The following is a 17,979-nucleotide window of genomic DNA, read 5'->3' as shown; positions in this document are numbered from 1 at the left end:
TAGCGGCGGTTTGCAAAAAACCGCCGCTAAATGTCGGCCTGTTAGCAACCCTAACACCTAACCGCCGCTATATGCGCCGCAGTTTGTCTTTTTACAGCAGTTTAACAAAACTGCCGCAAAATTTCCGCCACTATCTACCGAATTTATTGTAGTTAGTGCTATAATCTTGTCTTGAAATATAATTAATATTACAACTGCTAAGTAATAAAATATGATTATGTTACCAAAAATACTATGTATATATTTTATAATATTAAAAACCAATCACTAAATTATTTAATGTATTTGTGGATATATATATATATATATATATATATATACACACGAAATTATTATTACATGCTTATAAAATATTTAGGTGAGACATAGTGCATGAAATAAAGACATTTTAAGATATCAAAATGTTCGAACTAAAAGTAAAATTCACTCTTAAATAGCGGATAACAATGATCACACAGTATTCTTAAAATTTTACAATATAACATTCTAATAAAAATTATGATTAAAATTATATTACTCCTATATCGATCCATTAAATCCAAACTAACACTTAAATTAAAGTTGTTATTAGAAGATTTATCTAATAATCTAGCATAATAAAGAGATATACTCATTTGTCATTTCATCCTTAATTAAAATTTATTATTATCCACTACTAAAAATAAGTATTTTTCGAACAAACTTTAAGATAAAATTGAGATAAATTTTGAATAATATTAGAAACAACATTTTTATTTTGGACAAAATTCGAACAAATTTTTTTCGTCCTAAAAATTCTTGTTGTTAAATTATATTTTCTCTGTAATTTCATTCAAACTTTTTTTCAAATAATTTTGTGACAGCAGATTTTAAATAAATATTTATCTACCAGATTTTTATTTATTATAATATATTTTAGATAAATTTCAGACAGATTAATTAATATATAAATAAGAATTTTCAGATAAATTTTAAACAAAAAATAATATTTTAGTTCAGACAAATTTCAAATAGATTTAATCGAATATAATTTATTTTTTTCAAAAAATTAGTTCGACTAAAAAAACACTTCATGCTTTATATAAACAATTGAATCTCTTGTTACTTTTAACTTTACCTACTTTTATGAAAGATAAATTTAAAATAGACTTTAGTGATGATGATGATAATATTAGTGATTGATGTCTAAAATATATATTTTTTATTGTTTAAATTAAAGAATCTTTAGGTGAACTAGTTAATAAATTTAGTTTATATATTCATAATTAGTGATTTTTTTAAAGATTTTTTTATTTTAGATTAATAATTTTTCATTGTTTTAGTATGATTAAATTTATGAAAATGAGTATTTTGTTTATTAGTCTTTTACTACTTAGAATTTGATTCAAATTTAAATAACTTTTTATGGTTTTATTATATATTTATATATATTACTTTAATAATGTGGATGAAGAATTTCTTTATTATAATTGCTTTTAACACCATCTAACTTAATTTTTTGTTTTTTATTAATATTTTTTTGTTTCTTTATATTTTTTCCACATGTGAAGTTTTTTCTAATATTTAGATCATCTTTAAAAATTCCTAATCAAATCTTGAAATCCAACTTTAAAAAAATATAAACTAAAAAAACTTAAATCAAAAACAGCTTTTTTTTTTTCTATACAATTTCGTTTCAAATAGTATATTCACTTGACATCTCTAGGATAGTAGGATATCCGCCCATATTAAAAATGGAATAAACAGCTTCTTTTGTGGTCTTGTGGATGTTAAAAGGGAGAGAAAAGTTTGTGCTAAAAATTAAAGTGAAAATAGGTAGACCCCAATATATACTTCATTTATTGTAGATCTAACCTCGCCTTCAACTTGACTTCCACACCTAAAATTATTAATGAGAGAGAATGCGTATGATCCGAAACATAACAGGCCCACTTCAATCTAATCTTTTGTGATTTTTGAGAAAGTTGTAGTTAAATCTGTTTACCTTTTTCATTGATACTAATTACCAATATGCTTTAATCTTAGTTTGATAAAAACTTTTAATTTTTTTAAAAAATTTATAAGTATATAATTTTTAGTAAGAGAAATGAAATTAGATGATGGCATATTTTTTTTGAAATTGTATTAGAAAGTATAGTTATAAAGAGAGTTTTTTCTGCTATATATAGCAGTAGGGGTCACGCCACTTGTTACAACAAGTGAAGCTAATAGCTACCCTTTCTCAGTAACAGCACTAATATCCTCTCCCCTCCCTCAAACTTTGGGGGAGTGAATTACTAACTCTAAGTTTACCTTTAAAAAATTCAAACAACCTAAAAGATAATAGTTTTGTTAACACATCTGCAATTTGGTCAAGTGCAGGAATGTTAACTACGTACAGTTCCTTCTTATTAACCATTTATCTCAATGAATGCAAATCTAATTCCAGATGCTTGCGACGACTATGGAAAACTGGATTGGCTGCAAGCATACATGCACTTTGGTTGTCACAATAAATTGTTGGAGCAATGTTTTAAGACACACCAAGTTCACTAAGATGTTGTAGTGATACAAGCTCAGACTGCGCAGAAGCCAACACATGATACTCAGCCTCTGTGCTGCTATGGTTGACTTTAGATTGTTTATGGCACTTCCAGAAAATTAGATTTGTCCCTAGATATACATAGTTGCCAATGACAGACTGTCGGTCATCGAGATCACTTGCCCAATCTGCATCAGCAAAACCTAGGAGTCTAAAATAAGAACACTTTGAAAAGATAATCCCATCACTTATCATTCCTCTCAAATAACGCAAGATTTCCAGTGATTAAGAATGGGGCTGTGCATAAACTGTGAAACTCTATTCACAGAAAACACAAGATCAGGTCGTGTCATAGTCAAATATTGGAGAGCCCCTACTATAGAACGATAAAGCTTTGGATCAGAGCAAGGTTCAGAATCATTTGTATAGAGTTTCAAATTCCTAATCATAGGAGTAGGCAAGGCATTTGTCGTTTCCATGTTGGCCTTTCGCAAAATTTTCATTGCATATTTCTTTTGAGATAGGTGTACATGTCCTACCTGCAAATAAGAGAATTCTATGTCAAGAAAAAAATTTAAATTACCAAGATCTTTAAGAGGAAAAATTGTATTAAGTTACTTAATTAATAGATCAATTTCATTAGCATCATTGCTAGTGACAACAATGTCATCGACATATACTAATATGTATATGATTGATTTTGTACCTTTCCTTACAAACAAGGAAATATCGGATCGAGTACCCTCAAACCCAAAATTTGTCAATGTTTCTTTCAAAGTCAAGTACCATACCCGTGGTGCCTGTTTCAGGCCATACAGGGCCCTATTCAGCTTGCATACTAGGTTAGTATTGCTGTCCTCATAACTTTGTGGTTGAGTCATAAAAACATGTTCCATCAAAATTCCATTCAAGAAAGCATTATTAAAATTGAACTGACGTAGAACCCATCCTTGTGTGATGGCTAGAGTAAGCACAACACGAACAGAAGAAGGTCTTATCATAGGACTATATATCTGCTTATAGTCTATATCTTCGGTTTGATGAAAACCTTTGGCAACAAGACGAGATTTATAATGAACAACCTCACCACTAGTGTTTCGTTTAATGACAAAAACCCACTTGCTCCCTACTATAGTTGCATTCGGTGGGGGAGTCACAAGACACCAAGTATTGTATTGTCTCAATGATTTAAGCTCAGCATCCTTCCTCCTTCCAATGAGGGATTCGGATAGCTTGAGCAGCAGTTTTAAGTACTTATTGCTTAAGATCAATATCAATATGGGAAATATAGGCCTTTGGCTTGTGTATACCCGCCTTTGATCTTGTTACCATTTTGTGTGTATTGGTGGTTGAATGAGGAACTTAACTTAGAGGGGGATCAAGTCCCTGACCAGAGGCCTCATTATGCATAGAGGCATTAGTCTCTAAAACTGCATTATGGGAAATACTAGTGTCTTAGTGATGAGCGGATAATTTATACGCTTTTTGGCATTGTTTTTAGGTAGTTTTTATTAGGTTCTAACTACTTTTTAGTATATTTTTATTAGTTTTTAGGCAAAATTCATATTTCTAGACTTTACTATGAGTTTGTGTATTTTTTGGTGATTTCAGGTATTTTCTGGCTGAAATTGAGGGAGCTGAGCAAAAATTTGATTCAGGCTGAAAAATGACTGCAAATGCTGTTGGATTCTGACCTTCCTGCACTCGGAATGGATTTTTTGGAGATAGAGGAGTCTAATTGGCGCGCTCTCAATTGGTTTGGAAAGTAGACATCCAGGGTTTTCCAACAATATATAATAGTTCATACTTTGCGCAAAGATAGATGACATAAACTGGCGTTCAACGCCAGTTCCATGTTGCAGTCTGGCGTTCAGCGCCAGAAACAGGTTGCAAGTTGGAGTTCAACGCCAGAAACAGGTTACAACTTGGCGTTCAACTCCAGAAACAGCTCAGGCACGTGAGAAGCTTAAGTCTCAGCCCCAGCACACACCAAGTGGGCTCCAGAAGTGGATTTCTGCACTATCCATCTTAGTTTACTCATTTTCTGTAAACCTAGGGTACTAGTTTACTATTTAAACAACTTTTAGAGACTTATTTTACATCTCATGACATTTTTAGATCTAAATTTTGTACCTTTTGATGGCATGAGTCTCTAAACCCCATTGTTGGGGGTGAGGAGCTCTACAGCGTCTCGATGAATTAATGCAATTATTTCTGTTTTCCATTCAAACACGCTTGTTCCTATCTAAGATGTTCATTCACGCTTCACTATGAAGAAGGTGATGATCCGTGACACTCATCACCTTCCTCAATCCATGAACGTGTGCCTGACAACCACCTCTATTCTACTTTAGATTGAATGAGTATCTCTTAGATTCCTTAATCAGAATCTTTGTGGTATAAGCTAGAATCCATTGGCAGCATCCTTGAGAATCCGGAAAGTCTAAACCTTGTCTGTGGTATTTCGAGTAGGATTCTGGGATTGGATGACTGTGACGAGCTTAAAACTCGTGAGTGTTGGGCGTAGTGACAGACGCAAAAGGATCAATGGATCTTATTCCGACATGATCGAGAACCGACAGATGATTAGCCGTGCTGTGACAGAGCATTTGGACCATTTTCACTAAGAGGATGGAAAGTGGCCATTGACAACGGTGATGCCCTACATACAGCTTGCCATGGAAGGAACCTTGCATTTATGAAAGTGAGAAAGCATTATGTTGCAGGAATTCAGAAGACAAAGCATCTCCAAAACTCCAACATATTCTCCATTACTGCGTAACAATTACTCCTTTTACACCCTTTTATTTATCTTTTACAATCGAGGCTAAAGAATCCTATTGGTATCCTGACTAAGATTAATAAGATAACCATAGCTTGCTTCAAGCCAACAATCTCCGTGGGATTCGACCCTTACTCACGTAAGGTATTACTTGGACGACCCAGTGCACTTGTTGGTTAGTTGTGCGAAGCTGTGAGAAATAGTCCATTAATATTGGCATACACAATTTCGTGCACCACTTACAAATTAGTAGGTGAAGGTGATTGCAAGTTTGTATTTGTTCCAATAGTTTGAGTTTGATTTAAGAATGAGTTACTTGTCATGGTAGTATTTGGTGACTTTGATGTGGACGGTAAGCTGTAATAAGCATCAGTAATATAGCTAGGAACAGATTCAGTGTTAGTCATGTGAGCAGACGAATTTTGAAACAAATCATGATAAGGAAAACTCAATTAAAAAAGATCACATGGCGAGGCATATAAGCTTTTCTAGACTTACTCATACATTTATATCCATGAAATTTAGTGCCATAGAAAACTTGTGTGAAGTTTGCCACGAAAATTGATGAGGATGGAGTCTTGAATCTATCAAGCATATCATCATATGCTTGAAGAAAGGATTCTGCCTCACTAACAGAAAAAGTGTCCAATCTTGACATGATAGAAGTTATGTAACCACTATAATCCTCAGACAGTCCATCAGTAATAGCTTGGATATGATCATCATCATCCATTTGATATCCAATAGTAGAAAGAGAGTCAACTAGCTTTTGAATTTTGGAGAGATAGTCATGAACTGTACCTGTTTTCTTGACACATTTTAATTAGGATTTCAAGCTTTGAATTCTTGTCTTGGATGTTGAGGAGAAGTAGGTGATGATGGTAGTCCACACATCACAGAAGCAGGCACAATGAACGATCTTATTCTTGTATGATGTAGTCATTGAAGCCATGAGCCATGTGGTAAGGGAGAGATCATCTTGCTTCCAGAACTTGAATGCTTTAGTTTCTTAAAGCAAATATGTTGAAGTATCTTTTGCAAAATCGAATTTGGTGGTTGCACCAACTTTGGATGCTACTTCAGGCAGAGACTTCTTCACAGGTTCAAATCTGTTAGGAGCATTAGCCCAATTAAGATGAGTCTCCATTGAAAGACTCTGAATTGCAAGCCATGCTTGATGGCACCATGTTTTGAAATTAGTGTCATCAAGCTTTTCAGCTATGGGAATAAAAGGTTATTTTGTTGAGGATGAAGTAAAAATGAGGAAGGCCATGATCAAGAACTTAATCTTGAGACTCTTGATACTAGGGGTGTTCAAAACCGATCTGGACCGACCTAAACCGACCAATTGAACCGAATAAACCAAAAATTAGAAACCGAAAAAAGTTTTGATGTTTTTATTGCGGTTCAGTTTGGTTTTCGGTTCTGACAATGAAAACCCCAACTGAACTGAACCAAACCGAACTGGCATATGAAAAAACCCTAAAAAAACCAAACCCCCCAGTCCTAACTCGCGACCCAAGTCACCTATCCCCCCCCAAACGTAAACCTAACTTCTCTCACTTTCTTCTCTCAGTCTCGCACATGCAGTCTCGCTCTCTGTTGCTCTCAGGCTCTTCTCGAAGCCTTTTATTCTTCATTGCTGATTGTTGTTCATTATTTTGTTGTTGATTTTTTGAAATTGCTAGTAATTACTATTGTTGTTCATTGTTCATGGTTGATTGTTATTCATAGTTCATTGTTATTGATTGTTATTATTTTTTGAAATTGTTAGTAATTAGGTTGATGAAGGTAGCTATTTTGTAAAATAGGTCAATGTTGTTCTTTTTCCCCTTATAATATTTGAAAGAAAACTACTTTCTGTTTCAGGTCAGGGAGATTATTAGCAGATTTGAGAAGGGATTTTACTTGAAAGGTAACTTCTTTTGTTTTTGTTACTACTTAACATACGTGCTAACAGTTTAGCTTAGAAACTCCACAAATTTTTAGCCTTATGCCGAGAGGCACTATGCTAACTTATCTACAAAGCCTTTCTTTAATGGATTGGTCTAATACATTATCATTGGTTCTATTGTTGCCATGGTTTGGGAGGGTAAAGGTGTTGTTGCAACTGGCCAAAAGTTGATTAGAGCAACAAACCCCTTGGCATCTGAGCCTGGAACTATCCATGGTGACTTTGCCATTGCATCGGAAGGTAACTATAAAGTCATCTCTATCTAACAACATGGTTTCATATGTGCTTTCCATAGATCTTGATCGTAGGTCTGTTAAGTAAATTTTAGGTTGACAAGTAAAATGGTTAATGGTATAATCTTGTTTTTGAAATAATTGTTCAAATTAATCATAAAATCAAGTGCACTTTAAATAAAGGTTGTAGTGGTCTATGTGTGTGGATCCTTTCTGATTGGAGTATCGGACATGTCAGTTGGAGAATTTTAACATTGTTTGATAAGGTAGTCCCTAGAATGGGTCCTAAGAGACGATGGTGAAGATTCACTTGTGACATGATCAAGTGCTTTTTTCAATTATTATTGTTTTTATTATGTAACTGCCTTCTGATTTCAGGTTGGTTAGTTTAAAGAAGTTTCATTGTTTTGTTGGAGAAGACACCAAAACGTGGCTATTTGTTGCTGGAAATTTGTTTTTATTTTTTGTTGTGTTGACTATTGAACCTTTAAATTCTTTAATTGTCATATTTTAATTTCTTTTATCGTTGAATTTCATTGGATCAAAACTTTTGTTAGTTATGGTGTACTTGTATTCTATAATTTTAATGTTATCACTCTGTGAAATAGTATGAGGTTTTTGTTTGAATTGATTGAAAAACCGAACAAAACGAACCAAACTAAACCAATTTCAATTGATTTGGTTTAGTTCGGATGGTTTCGATAAAAAAATCAAACCAAACCGAACCGATCAGATGACTTTTCTCTAAAAAACGAATCAAACCACACCGCAAACGCCCCTACTTGATACCATATGAGATTTTCAGTAAGAGAAATGAAATTAGAAGATAAAATACCTTTTTGGAATTGTATTTGAAAGTGTAGCTACAAGGAGAATTTTCTCTGCTATATATAGCAGCAGGGGTCACGCCACTTGTTACAACAAGTGAAGCTAATAGCTACCTTTTCTCAGTTACAAACTTACAACACTAACAATAAGTAATATCTATATTTAATAAATTAAATTAAAAATAGTTTTTAATAAGAATAAGTAACAATAAATGTATTTAATAAAATAATTTTTAAAATTTAAAAATATTATAATAGACATTAATAAAAGAATTAAATTTGAATATTAATTAATGTCCGAGGTTATATTAGAATTTTTAATTTTGATAAGTACAAGTCAACTTTAAAAAATTCTCCTATAGATGCTTTTAAAAGCATCTTTTAAAAACTGCAAATATAAGCAAATGAACTTTTTATTTACCAAATGCATAACGAAGTGCTTATGTTTTTAAAAGACACAAACATCTTTTCAAAAAATTTTATCAAACTAAACCTTAATATGAAAGGAAAAACAAAATCCAAAATAATATGTCAATGAAGTGAACTCTTGTAACAACCAACCCATTTGCCATGAATATTACCAGTTTTGGCATTTCGAGGAATTTGTTTCTTATGATAGTGATTATTATAAAATTCTTACACTCATCTTTATTAGGTTTATTTCATTTTTTTTCTCCAACCGAAATGAGACTTCACATTCTACTCATAGATAGAGTCTAACGTCTTCGTTGACATATTTATTTTCATCTACAATAGATGTGAGACTGCATATTGTAACTCTTAATAGTATCTACGTCTTTGTTGACATATTGATCCGACACTTGTTCTGATATAATTTGCAATCATTGAATCCATCGGGTTATGAATATTGTTCGTTTTGTCACTTTAGACCTTATAGTTTTGTTTTAATTATAGGGATGATTCAAAGACTTCTCCCTCACTCATCAAAATCCGCTTTGTTGGTGGACATTAGTTAGTTAGTGAATTAGCTACAATGATAAAATTTATTAGGAGATTGCCACCTTGGTATAATTGGTTACAATTTTTCTATTTATCCTTTGCTCTTTAGTTAGTTAGCATTTTTATTATTTATCCTCTGTTTTTTTAGTGTTAATTAGTTAGCATTCCTATATTACTTAAATATATATAGCCATAACATGTATAATTTTAGGGTGATTCATCATTATTAATAATAAGAAGTTCATTTTATCTTCTCAAACCTTTTTTCCTTCTCTGTCTCATCAAGAGCATCTCTGCTTCATCATATCTATGAAAACTTGATTGAACCACTCCTGAACTCGCCTTTTAACATAGTGCGGTGAGCGTGGAAGGAGTTGGATATTCAGATTTTGATCAAAAACAGAGAAAGTTATGTGATGAATCCAAGATTTTATCCATTGCTTTGTCTACTTGTTTTTTCTCATTTCTAACCCTAATTTCTATCACATTCTTTGATTCTATCTTTCATCCTTCGATTCTATTTTCTTTTCTTCTTCACATGTAAACTCACACAACAGAGTTGATGAAAGCTGCCTCAATTCACGTTTGATACATCAAAAAAAGCATAGATTTGAGGGCTTTGATCACGAGATTACGTATGAAAGGTCTTCGATCTGTTATCTAAAAGGTCAAAATTAGTGAAATTTCAACCATGACAGATCCGAATCAAGCAAGTCCTACGGAGAATGAAAGCTGCTCAACAACATATTTGCAGACTTTTGCACGAATCACGAGTCAAATAGCCACAATACAGAGTCAGATTACTCAATTAGGTAGAACAAGTTTTCATATGCTTCAAGATCCCTCAAGCCTGTTCTATCTCCACCCTAGATAGAGTCCAGGTACTCCTCTCACAATAAATTCTCTCACAATTCAAAATTATCACTCGTGATCCCGTTCAGTATGGCTAGCAATGAAGTCTAAAAACAAGTTGCAATTTATAGATGGTTCCCTTCCTAAACCTGAAAGATCAAATAGTTCATTTGAGGCTTGGGATATGGGTAACACAATGGTATTATCTTGGTTGCATGCCTCGATAAGGAAAGAAATTTTACACATTATCTTATGGTGTAAGGTATCTCATGAACCGTGGAAGGCTTTAAAGCACAAGTTTGATCAGGATGACATGTTTCGTATTGCTGAATTAGAAGAAGAGATTTTTTCAACTAAGCAAGATGATGGCTCAATCACCTCATATTTCACAAAATTGAAAGGCATATAGGAATAATTAGATGAATTCCAACTACTAACGACGTGCGATTGCAATGACACGTGCACATGTAGTTTGGGAATTGCAAGAACATATACGCAACAAGGCCACATAGTACGATTGTTAAGAGGACTAAATGATGAATACACAACTATTAGGTCTCAAATTATGCTGATGAAGCCTTTTCCAGATTTGAACACAACCTATTCACTACTGTAGTACTGTTACAATAAGAGAGACAATTAAACCACTCCAATTCGAGTGAAGGCAAGTTACTAGTGAATGCTATCACCAATACTGCTATAAATAGTAGAAATAGCTACGGAAGACAAGATGAAATGAGACGACAAGGATGAAGGAGAGGAACAAGAGGTAGAGAGCAAGTGAGAAAGTGTTCCCACTGTGGCCGAACGGGACATCTAGTTGATACATGCTATTACAAACATGGATTCCCTCCCCACTTCAAGAAAAATTCTAACACAGGAAGACTCAATAGTGTGCTAACTGATGATGCATTGAAGAACATAAGTGAACCTCAATTGGAAGATAGTGCTAATCTAGATAACTTGTTTTCCAAAGAATAGAAACAAACCTTACTTCAACTATTTCAGCATCACAATGAAAGACAAGTTCAAAATGAGAATGTGGCTAATGTAATACATGCACCCTCATAAGGTATCTATCAAATTTTATCACTATCAACCCATGCGTTAAAGTATACGGACTAGATTTTAGATACTGGTGCAAGTGCTCATGTTTCTTGTTCTTTAAAATTATTTAACAGTTTTCAAAGAATAAATCCAGTAATACTTCAACTACCAGATGGTTCAAGAGTTGTTACCACCATTAGTGGAATAATTTCATTCTCAAAAGATTTCTGTCTGACAAATGTTCTTTTCGTACCATCGTTTTCTTTCAATCTTATCTCAGTATATAAAGCCACTAACACTCTTTCCTATTAGTTTTTGTTGAATGAAATTCATTATGAGATCTAGGGACGCAGAAACTTGAGGATGCTTGGCACTGCTAAACTTCAAATAGAGCTATATATACTAAAAATTGGCAGCATCACCCCACATACAACACACAAACAAATAATTGCTGAAGATTATCCTTTGGCGAGTGCATTAACTAGTGAGACAAATTTAGGTGCACTATATTGTATAGTAGATTAGGTCATATTTCTCGACTTTCTTTTTCCACAAATTGAAACGTGTCCCTTGTGAATAGGGGTGAAAATGTATCGAGTCGAGTCGAGCTTTGTCTTTGATGAGCTTGACCCATGTTGTAAATAGATGGCCCAAGCCTAGGCCTGTTACCTCTTATAAGCTTTTTTTCCAGGCTCAAGCTCGGCCTATTTAAAGTCCGACAAGCCCACGAGCCTATTTAAAAAGCATGTTTCGTGAATTAGAACTCAAAAAATAATAAACTTAAAAAATCTAAATTGACATTAAATGGATTCTAAAATTTATAATTCATAATTTGTAAAAAAATTCATTTATATAATAATCCTTAGTCACATATCGTAATCATACTTACAATCTATACATTTTTTCTTTGAACAAGCAAACTCCGATCTTAATTAGTACTGACTATTGATTCTTTTTAGTTTTATTTTATGTTTAATATAAGTGAGTAGTTAAAGTCTAAACTAAGAATTACTTATTTTACAAAAAAAAAAATGACGAGCCGACCCAATGAGCTTTGTAGGCTTTTTTTAAAGCCTATGGCCTGAGCTTTTTAACTAGTAGGCTTTGCAGAAAGTCCAAACCTAGCTTGTTTAATAAAACGGGTCGAGTTGAATCGAGTTTAAAATGAGCCGAGCCACAAGCCCCCATCGAGTAGCCCGGCCCATCTCCACCCCTACCTGTGAGCCATGCCATTTTGGCAAACAAAAGAGACACTTTTTCCCTTACAGCATCACAAAATATATTCTTTATTTTGACATCATCCACATGGATATTTAGAGACCATTGGCAATTCAATCTATTGGTGGCCACAAATACTTTCTCCCCATCGTGGATGATAAAAATAAATTCACATGGACATATTTCATAAAAATTAAAGTTGAAGTAGCTACTTTGATTCCACATTTTGTAAAATTTATTAAAACTCAATTTTATACAAAAATAAAATGTATAAGAACTGATAATGGCAATGAATTCATTATGCAGTCCTTTATGATTCTCAAGGAATAATCTATCAACATTTTTAGTGAAAACTCTACAACAAAATGGCATTGTAGAGTGCAAACACCAAGATATTCTTAACACGGCTAGAATTTTGATTTTTAAAATCAATTTACTATTAAAGTTTTAGAACTATATTGTTGCTCAAGCCATTTATGGTTTAAATAGATTTTCTTCTAGCCCTCTACATGCCAAGAGCCCTTATCATATTTTGTTTGATAAATTGTCAACTATACGACATTTTAAAATTTTTGGTTGTTTGGCATTTGTTTCAACCTTGAGTAATCATAGAACAAAACTACAAAAGAGAATTCGAAAAGCCGTATTCTTGGACTTCAAAATAGGAACCAAAGGTTTCATTCTACTAGATATAACTATAAAAGAAATTTTCATTTTAAGAAATATTATTTTTTATGAGTATATTTTTTCATTTCAGCAACATAAAACTATCTCAGATTCTCACTTTTCATCTCATAATCCTTATGCCACTATACACACCATACCTATCATTTTTATTTCTACACCTACATCATTTCATCTATTACCTCTTTCATTTCATACTCCATCTCATGCACCACACTTAGATGCATAATCACACTTAGATAATTCACTCCCCTACCATGACAATCACACCCCTAATTCCATTCAAAGAGATCCCACTCATCCCAATTTTACTTGTACAAAAGAAAGTGTACACATCCCTAAAAGCACCTCACAACCTTATAACCCCAAGCACAACTTAAAAAATCCAATAGAATCTGTAAACCTCCTAAGCACCTTGCTGATTTTCATTGTATGCATGTCACTACTATGCCAAATACTTCTAGGAGTGTTCCTCCATCATGTCTCAAGTATCCTCTCTCACAAGTTCTTTCATTTGACAATCTCTCTCACACATAAAAAGAATTTTCTCTTTCCATTGATACCATCATTGAACCAACTAGTTTTGAACAAGCCATTAAATATAATTGTCAAAAGAATGCAATTAAGGATGAACTTGAAGCTGTGGAGAACAACAAGACTTGGATTATCATTACACTTTCTAAAGGAAATAGGGCTGTTGGTTGCAATTGGGTCTTCAAGACCAAGATGAAGCCTGACGGGTCTATTGAACACCACAAGGCCGACTGGTCACTGAAGGGGATACCCGAATCGCTCGTTTTGATCACTTTAACACCTTTATCCCGGTAGTCAAAATATCAACATTCTATGTTCTCTTAGCTCTTGCTGCTCACAAAGGCTAGTTTCTCCACCAATTAGATGTTAATACAACCTTTTTTCATGGTGACCTTTCGAAAATTGTTTACATGAAAGTCTCCCCATGTCTCTCAGCTCCTCCCAACAGTGTATGCAAACTTGAATGATTCCTCTATGGGCTCAAGAAGCCAGTCACTAATGGAATCACATGCTATGCTCAATTTTGAAGTCCTTTGCTCCCTCTTGGTCTATGTTAATGACCTTGTTCTTGCCGGCAATGATTTGAGAGAAATCACCCAGGTCAAAGCTTTACTGGATGTCAAATTCAAAATCAAAGATCTCAGTCATCTTAAATATTTTCTTGGCTTTGAAATTGTAGGAGCAAGGAAGGCATCATGTTATACCAACGAAAGTATGCAACTGATCTCTTAGAGGAATTTGGCTTGACAAATTTGAAATATGCCACAACTTCTATGTGCTACACTTTTCATCTTTCAAAGTCATATAGTTCTCCTTTTCATGATTTGACTCCCTATCATAGACTTATAGGGAGGCTATTGTATTTGACCAACACTCGTCCAGATATTAGTTTTACTGTCAACAAACTCAGCCAATACTTAGATTGTGTGACCATCGAACACTTCAAGGCTGGTTTGCACATTTTGAGGTACATGAAGCTAAGCTCCAGCCAACGGAATCCTCTTCTCTTCCAAGTCAAACCTTCACCTCACTAGCTATTCTAATTTTGATTGGGGAATATGCCCAGATACACGCAGGTCGGTGTCTGGGTTTTGCTTCTTCTTAGGATCCTTAATCGTTTCTTATAAGAGTGGAAAACAAATTATAGTGGCACGCTCTTCAACTGAGGTAGAGTATAAAGCTTTGGCTCTAGGTACTTGCAAAGGACGTTGGCTGGCCTATATCTTTTGTGACTTTCAAGTACAATTGGAAAAACCTATCACTCTCTTCTGAGACAACAAGTCAGCGATCCACATTGCGTCAAATTTCGTCTTCTATGAACGTACCAAATACATCGAGTTCGATTATCATATGGTTTGTGATCGTGTCCAAGATAGTTCCTTAAAATTGCTACCCATCCCTACCTCTGACCAAATTGCTGACATACTTACAAAGAGCTTAGCTCCAAGTCCAATCACAAAGTTTCAATGCAAGCTTGGCATGCTTAATATTCACTCCAAAGCTTGATGGAGGCTATTGGTGGACATTAGTTATTTGGTGAAGTAATCGCAATGATAAAATCTATTAGGAGATTGTCATTCAAGTATAATTAGTGTGTGTTTGGATTAACGTTTACAAATAGATGTTGATACAAATGTGCTTTTACTAAATTAATTTTAATCAAAATTGGATTTGTGTCAATGTAATTTTGTTTGAATATTTTTTTTTCAAATGTGCTTTCGAGAAAATGAATTATGTTGACTACATTAGATTATAAAATTACTAAAGAGGACATAATTTGTATTATTCTTTATATTACTTATGCAAAAGATAAAGAATATTAAATATAATTTTAAAAAAGATAAATATTATTATAATTTATATAAATATAATATGTTAACCAAAATGTATTTAAATAATAATTATTAATATATAATTGTTGTTGTTGAATGAACCAGTCTTTTAATTTCAAATTCAATCTTTTTTGTATTTGAGATTTTATAGAAAGACTCTTTTTTAAAGGGAAAAAAAGGTATAAAAAGGTATGGTTGGTTGAAAATAAATTAATTTATTATAAATTTTCAACGGCATTTTTAATTAGATGTTGAAGCAAGCCGAATGTTATATTTGGAAAATGTACTTTGAAGAATGCTGAACGTTGATAAAAAAAACAAACAAACAAAAATGCCGTTCAACAAAATAAAACATATATTTATTGGATGAAATATTAAATCAAACACACTCTTAGTTACAATTTTTTTTATGGAAAAATATGAGTAGCCAATGGAATATTTGTACAATGTGTACAATGAAGATTTAGCGAGTTAGAGATATAATTATTAGTGTTATATTTTTTCATCAGTTGAAGCTTTTCGGATGAATGATATCATAACTTGATATTAGAGTTCTAGATCCGAAAGGTCAAGAGTTTGATTTATGGTGAACCTAAAAATTAGTTTAAACTTTTAAGAAGATGTTTATTATCCCTAATATTCGAATGATTCTTTTAGATAATATGTCTCTCTTTTTCTATTTATCCTCTGTTTTTTAGTCACTTAGCTATAATATATACAACCGTAACATGTATAGTTTTAGGGTGATTTGTCATTATTAATAATAAGACGTTCATCTTATCTTTTTAACCTTTTTTTCTTTTTCTCTCTTGCCGAACGCATCTCTGCTTCATCATCATCTATAAAAATTTGATTGAAACACTCCTGAACTCATGTAACACGAAAAAATCGTTTTCACATTTTTATAAGACTTGCTTCGTCCTCTTTTTCGACCAATGTCAAATGTCACATTTACTGTTCAAGTTATCCTTACTTTTTTATTAAAATTATCTTAATTACTAATTTTAATATATTATTTTAAGTTAAAATTAAATTGAGTCAGCAAATGTTTAACTCTTTTGTAAACTTATGGAAATGAACGACTGAAACTCCAACATTAAAATCAGGTGACTTATGATAATAATGGAGAAAAAAATTCTAAAGAAGTAAGTATTATAGTAAAGATAAGCTCCCATAATTTTCTGAAATAGAACACTACATCAGTACATGGATTCGAGATAAGACGAAAAAGAGTGAGAACATGACAAACCTGTGAACACCGAGATCTGAAGAAGATTGGTGGTATATCTGCAAAAATTATATTCTCATGTTCAAGACAACAGGAAAAAAATATCAAAAAGATTAAAAAAAAAATTAATAGATGAATCCGAACTTCTAATTGTTTTTCACTAGACATACTTTAGTTTAGTGATGAGTACTTATTGCATATCTTTTGTTCCCTTCAGCCATCAATGACTAATTATTAGTCATTCAGGCATTGACCATCCCTCTTCGTTTATATGCATTTCCAACTTAACAATCTCATAATAAAATTAGAATGAAAGTGATATCAAATGCAAAGCTTAGAGTTACTTAAGAGGCGTTTCTACAAAATATTTTTAAAACATATATTAAAATATAAAATATATAAATATATAATTATTGATTTTAAAATTAATTTTTAATATATAAAAAATATTTTTAAAAATTAATTATTAAAGAAAAATTTAGAGATAAATTAATATTTATAATAATAATAATAATAATAATAATAATTAAATATTGAGTTTATGCTAGTATTAAGGAGGAGTTACACAAAAAGGACGTAGTATTATAGGTATCATTTGATTTATATATGTTTTGAGTTAGAGATACAAAAATATAGACATAAAAAATATATACAAATTATTAGTATGAAAAAAGTTTAAGAGATAAAAAAAATTTAAATTTATTTTATTTAATATTTATAATAATTTTTTTAAAAAACAAAATAAATCATTCAACATTGTACTTCAACAAGAATTTCACAAAAATTAACAAAAATATTTATTTTTTTAAAAAAGAAAAAAACAAAAAGAAAAGAGAAGGCGACAGAGAAAAAGATTTGTGAAAGGAGAAAAAGAAAATGACGAAAGAGGAAAGCGACTAAGACGGAAGGCGACGAAGATGAAAGAAGAGCCAAAATCGAGGTAGAAGCGAAACAAGCCAGAAAGAAATGCAACAATGACAAACTCGAAGAAGAAGAGAAAAAGGGGGCCGTGGGCGCTGCAAAGAGGAGGAGAAGTGTTACGTAAAGGAGAAAGAGAAAAAGTCAGTAGATTTGGACAAAAGAGGAGGAGACACGACAATGGCAGTTCTAGGAGGAGGAGGAAGAGACGTAGCGGTAGTAATAGTGGCAGAAAAAACAGTAATTAAGGGAGACATTATTGGCAAATAAAAAATGGAGGGAGGAAGAAGGATAATGAGCATAACAGAAAATAGAGAAAAAAAAAGAGAAAAATAATTAGGGTTAAAGATAAACTTGTTATTTTAAAAATTAATAAGAGATAAAATCGTAAAAAATTATGTCTAATTAAT

General features: G+C 32.5%; 1 long non-coding RNA gene across 1 annotated transcript; it reads right to left on the bottom strand.

Annotated features, from left to right (window-relative positions):
- Positions 1 to 2,297: 2,297 nt before the first annotated feature.
- LOC140175526 (uncharacterized) lies at positions 2,298 to 16,954 on the bottom strand. The gene is made up of 3 exons (XR_011866355.1): positions 16,822 to 16,954; positions 16,673 to 16,710; positions 2,298 to 3,039 (listed from the first exon to the last, which is right to left on the bottom strand). It is a non-coding gene; the product is annotated as an uncharacterized lncRNA (long non-coding RNA).
- Between the last annotated feature and the right edge of the window lie 1,025 nt (positions 16,955 to 17,979).

This window comes from Arachis hypogaea, chromosome 10 (assembly GCF_003086295.3).
Source record: "Arachis hypogaea cultivar Tifrunner chromosome 10, arahy.Tifrunner.gnm2.J5K5, whole genome shotgun sequence".
In the NCBI taxonomy this organism is placed as follows: Eukaryota; Viridiplantae; Streptophyta; class Magnoliopsida; order Fabales; family Fabaceae; genus Arachis; species Arachis hypogaea.
This window is presented reverse-complemented; position numbering and strand designations above follow the sequence as displayed.